Genomic DNA, 6,412 nt, shown 5'->3' on the forward strand with positions numbered 1-6,412 from the left:
AGACGAAATTTATTTAAGGGGGGGAGAATTGTAACACCCCCGTTTGCATAGCCTGGTATATTTCACTGTTCCGGTGACCGGTGTCAGTCCGGACAATTATTGGGATTAGAGCCACACCTAAGACAATTTGAGAAGCCATAAACACAAATAATTAGTAATGTTTAATTAGTTAACTATAAATAAGAAAAATAGAACATAAGAGGTTAAACGAGCCGAGAGTCACAGCGATGAGTGACCTCCTCGGGAATGACTGCGAAGTCATTTTAAACTCAAATTTCGAACCGTAAAAAGTGACGCTGCGATCCTTAGGACCCTTATGAACACAGTGGAAAAGAGAAAATCACGAAAAACAACTGTTAAGCCAGTCAAATAATTAGGTCAGGGAGCCGAAAGAAATATTGAATTATTTGCAAACCGGGATGAACCGGCGAGGGGCAATTTGGTCAATTGACCCCGAGAGCTGACTCCTGACATAACTGTCAAATAAAATCAGAGAAAAGAAAATTTCGGAATCGACAATAGAATTAAAGAACTAATAGAAAAGTAAATAGAAAAAAAAAAAAGAAAAGGAAAGAGGTTGGAAAAGTCAAAGTTGATGACATCACTAATGATGTCATAAACAAATTAATTAAGTGAATTATTAAATTGGAATTTGTGGTCTTCCATAAGCCAAAAGAGATAAAAGAAAAGAAAAAAAAATTTTTTGATTACTTCTCCATTCTCCATTCCCGTCACTCCTTCTCCCTCATTCATCTCATTTCATTTCCACCATTAACACCCTTCTCAAGCTTTCAAAAGCTTGATTTTATGTTATAAACTCCCTAACTCCTTTAAGTAAGTCTTGTTCTTGGACTTTAACAAGCATCTTGACAACAAAAAGAAGAGGAAAGAAAGAAGATTTGAAGAGGGAGAAATTCAACAAAAGAGGTTAGTGGTTAGTTTTTAATATTATGTTTAAATTCATTATTAAGTAGTTGAATTACTTTAGAAATTGTTGAAAAATGAAATGAAATAAATTGTTGAAGGGCCAAACTTAAATTTTAGTCAACTAGGGTTTGAGGATGTGTATGCATGAACTTGGTGAAATTAAAGGTGTATGTGAGCTTATTGGTGTTGAATGATCATGATTAAATGTTTTGAATTAGTTAAATGCAACAATTTAGTATGATTAGAGTTTGGAGGCCTAGGGTTTTGAGGCAAAATTTGGAGAAATGCATAAATGGCATGTTTGACCTATTGTGAAGTGAAATAATGGTCAATTATAACCAAATAACTTGTGTGGGAATGATAGGAATGAAAACTAAATTCGGAGGTAAATGGTCATGCTGCTGGCAGCATGACCAAACCCACTTTGAAGGACCAAAACTCAAATTTTACAAGTCCAATTGATATGCCACCAATTGGAGATGAAAATAGACATAAAAGAGCACAATTTTCATTAAGGAACCATGACCAAAAACTGACCAAAACTTGGTGAAACAATTGACCAAAGTGAATCGATAGCAGGCTGCCCTGCACCAAACTGACCAAATGAACAGTAACTGTTCATTTGGTCATAACTCGAGCTAGACAGGTCAAATTGACCTGAAATTTTACCAGAAATTAGATGAGATATAGACCTAAAACTTTCATGAAGAACACCACCCCAAATTATGCCATTAACCCATTCAAATTATTGAGCAAAGTTAAGTTACCAAACCTGCAACTCTGCAGATTTTCAATTGAGCAGTAATGTTTGGATGGCTATAACTCTCTCTAGGAAACTCGGATTTAGGCGATTCTTAAACCGATGGAAACTAAGACATAGTAGAACATTTCATATGGAGAAAATTAGACCAAATTATGAACTTAACTTAATCAAATTACTGACCAAAGTTGGATCAAAATCTGTCAGAATCCAAAATACCAGTATGAACAGTGCACGTGAACAGTAAAAAGACAAATAATTAGTAATGTTTAATTAGTTAACTATAAATAAGAAAAATAGAACATAAGAGGTTAAACGAGCTGAGAGTCACTGCGATGAGTGACCTCCTCGGGAACGACTGCGAAGTCGTTTTAAACTCAAATTTCGAACCGTAAAAAGTGACACTACGATCCTTAGGACCCTTATGAACACAGTGGAAAAGAGAAAATCACGAAAAACAACTGTTAAGCCAGTCAAATAATTAGGTCAGGGAGCCGGAAGAAATATTGAATTATTTGCAAATCGGGATGAACCGGCGAGGGGCAATTTGGTCAATTGACCCCGAGAGCTGACTCCTGACATAACTGTCAAATAAAATCGGAGAAAAGAAAATTTCGGAATCGACAATAGAATTAAAGAACTAATAGAAAAATAAATAGAAAAAAAAAGAAAAGGAAAGAGGTTGGAAAAGTCAAAGTTGATGACATCACTAATGATGTCATAAACAAATTAATTAAGTGAATTATTAAATTGGAATTTGTGGTCTTCCATAAGCCAAAAGAGATAAAAGAAAAGAAAAAAAAAAAAATTTTGATTACTTCTCCATTCTCCATTCCCGTCACTCCTTCTCCCTCATTCATCTCATTTCATTTCCACCATTAACACCCTTCTCAAGCTTTCAAAAGCTTGATTTTATGTTATAAACTCCCTAACTCCTTTAAGTGAGTCTTGTTCTTGGACTTTAACAAGCATCTTGACAACAAAAAGAAGAGGAAAGAAAGAAGATTTGAAGAGGGAGAAATTCAACAAAAGAGGTTAGTGGTTAGTTTTTAATATTATGTTTAAATTCATTATTAAGTAGTTGAATTACTTTAGAAATTGTTGAAAAATGAAATGAAATAAATTGTTGAAGGGCCAAACTTAAATTTTAGTCAACTAGGGTTTGAGGATGTGTATGCATGAACTTGGTGAAATTAAAGGTGTATGTGAGCTTATTGGTGTTGAATGATCATGATTAAATGTTTTGAATTAGTTAAATGCAACAATTTAGTATGATTAGGGTTTGGAGGCCTAGGGTTTTGAGGCAAAATTTGGAGAAATGCATAAATGGCATGTTTGACCTATTGTGAAGTGAAATAATGGTCAATTATAACCAAATAACTTGTGTGGGAATGATAGGAATGAAAACTAAATTCGGAGGTAAATGGTCATCTTCTTTGGCAGCAAGACCAAACCCACTTTGAAGGACCAAAACTCAAATTTTACAAGTCCAATTGATATGCCACCAATTTGAGATGAAAATAGACATAATAGAGCACAATTTTCATTAAGGAACCATGACCAAAAAATGACCAAAACTTGGTGAAACAATTGACCAAAGTGAATCGATAGCGGTGCCTGCACCAAATCGACCAAATGAGCGATGTTCATTTGGTCGATTTAATGCAGGCAGCCTGCTATCGATTCACTTTGGTCAATTGTTTCACCAAGTTTTGGTCAGTTTTTGGTCATGGTTCCTTAATGAAAATTGTGCTCTTTTATGTCTATTTTCATCTCCAATTGGTGGCATATCAATTGGACTTGTAAAATTAGATGAGTGCACCAAACTGACCAAATGAACAGTAACTGTTCATTTGGTCATAACTCGAGCTAGACAGGTCAAATTGACCTGAAACTTTACTAGAAATTAGATGAGATATAGGCCTAAAACTTTCATGAAGAACACCACCCCAAATTATGCCATTAACCCTTTCAAATTATTGAGCAAAGTTAAGTTACCAAACCTGCAACTCTGCAGATTTTCAATTGAGCAGTAATGTTTGGATGGCTATAACTCTCTCTAGGAAACTCGGATTTAGGCGATTCTTAAACCGATGGAAACTAAGACATAGTAGAACATTTCATATGGAGAAAATTAGACCAAATTATGAACTTAACTTAATCAAATTACTGACCAAAGTTGGATCAAAATCTGTCAGAATCCAAAATACCAGTATGAACAGTGCACGTGAACAGTAAACTTATTTTGGCCATAACTTGAGCTACAAAACTCCGATTGAGGTGATCCAAAAATGAGAATACACTTAAGACAATAAGGAACATTTTCTATGAAGGAAGTTTTGTCAAATTCCAACAGTAGATCGACCAATGGAACAGTGCAACTTTGAAGCACTAAAACCGAAAATTGGCAATTTTGCTAAAATGACCTAAGCTTTGAAAAAGTGATCAAAACCAACAAGTTTAATGACCAAAATGTGGTATGTGGGTGAGGTTGGAGTTCCCATACGTATTAAGTCTAAGAAAGTCAACTATTTGACTTAAATAGTGCAGTGAATAGTAACCCAAAACACAAAACTTTGAGAACGTCGAATTTAACACGTTAGAACTAGGTAAATGCGAAGTTAAAATTTATTTTGGGATTTATGTTAAGTTCTAGTACTGAAACATTGTAAAATTTTGTATTTCAGTTGAAAAGAATATCGGGAAGGAACCCGAGGAAACGAGTCGAGGATAAGGGAAGACTCGCTTGAGGTTTGTGCACAATAAACCTTATTTAAGCATTTTATCCTTGAAAAATTGATTTATTATGCATTATGAATTTATGAACTTTTGTGTTGCCACCTTGTGATCAAATTGTAACTTTGGAAATTGATTTGATTTTTGTATGCAATATTTGAATGAAATGTTTGAAACGAATTTTTGATTCACACTTAGCATGACATTTACTTATTAATCCTCCTCCATTTATGGGGTTGAGATCGATTATTTTCCTCCCTCTCTGGCTTGCCAGTTGAGGTTGTAGATCAGATGAGTACTCATTAGCTAGCTAGCCACCTCCCTCATTGATTTTGATTAATGGGGTTGTATATTGCTTTGTCGTGGTGTACAACACGGCATTGATTGGAAATTTTGTGTCATGGCTTAAGTTGTGTATGACTTTGGCGACACTGTGTTATAAAATTGTTTGACTAAACTGTGTTTAATAGATTCTTTGACAAAATGGTGTTATTATGAATTTTGATAATTGTTGAAATGTGTTTGAGAAACATTTGAAATATGTTTGGAAATGAATAATTTATTTATTACATTTTAAATTTTTATTGTGTACCACTGAGTATTTTTATACTCAGCGATAGCTTACTTTGCTGTCGCAGATAAGAGCAAGGAGAAAGCAGCGGAGTGAGCTGCTACTGAGTTGAAAATCATATCAAGCTTTTGTACGGGTATTATTTCATACCCTTGTAGATAATTTTTGATGTAACTATGAAAATGTTGTATGTATCAATATAAAGTCGAGCAGTTGTAAATAAATTGTAATAATATTATTTTGGATTTTCTTCTGTAAATTTAATATTTGTACATATGGATTTTCTGCTTTATGCTTTGTGAATGGAAATATTAAATATTTTGAGATGAGAAATCTTGTTCTGTATTGTGAAATTATTTTGAAGTGTATTGAATTGAGATGATTGAGTTATTGAAGGTTGGGAGTTGTAAAATATTTTTGGAAGTGCTTTTTACAGGTTTTTGAAGAACTGGTTTCTCAAAATACAGTGGGAACTCTGTCAAAATTTTTATAAAATTTGCGGCAAAATTTGAATGGACAAAAATTTTTACTAGTATTTAAACTTGGAATAAATGGTTTTTAATTTTTACCAAAATGCTCACCACTTCCAAAATGTAAGAAAATGGTTTTAAAATCCCTTGTAGGGTACTTAATGAGTTATCGGTAGGTGAAGTTCGGTAGTTCATTAAGTATCCTACGGGATCATGTTATGCCTTACAGAGGGATAAGGTGTGACACAGAGTGCCATCTGTATTTTGGATAACACAGTTCTTCAGAAAAACCTGTAAAAAGCACTTCAAATATATTCCTCAATCTCAAACTCCAACATAATTCAACACAATATATTTTTCAACTCAAATCCATAATAATTTCTCAACGACTAAGATAAAAGAAATACAATACAATTTTTACAAGCCAAAATAATTTATAATTTATTTTACAACTTCAATGTACAATTTTAATTTACAACTGCTCAAAACCAAGAACAATATATACATACAGTGAACATACATTATAGTACAAAATGCAAAATATGGTATACTCAATATACCCGATGATTTCTCGCTGAATGTACTAGCAGCCTAGTCTGCTGCCTTGTCAATCTATCTACCTGGGACAGCAATGAAAAGCTATCGCTAAGACAATGTCTCAGTGGTGCACAACATTAACCAAATACAACTTTAAATCACAATTCATAAATCATATAAATGATGGATACATAAAACCATAGTTAAATTCAAGACAATGAATGTCATAAGGAATTTAACACAATATCGCATTAAATCTCAGTAATCAAAACATAGTTAAATTCAAAAGACAGTGAATGTCAATAAGAATTTAAACTCCATTTCACAATATCACAATAAATCTCAATAGTCAAAACATGGTTAAATTCAAAAGACAGTGAATGTCAATAAGAATTTAAACTCCATTTCACA

Source organism: Hevea brasiliensis, chromosome 8, assembly GCF_030052815.1.
Source record: "Hevea brasiliensis isolate MT/VB/25A 57/8 chromosome 8, ASM3005281v1, whole genome shotgun sequence".
Lineage (NCBI taxonomy): Eukaryota > Viridiplantae > Streptophyta > Magnoliopsida > Malpighiales > Euphorbiaceae > Hevea > Hevea brasiliensis.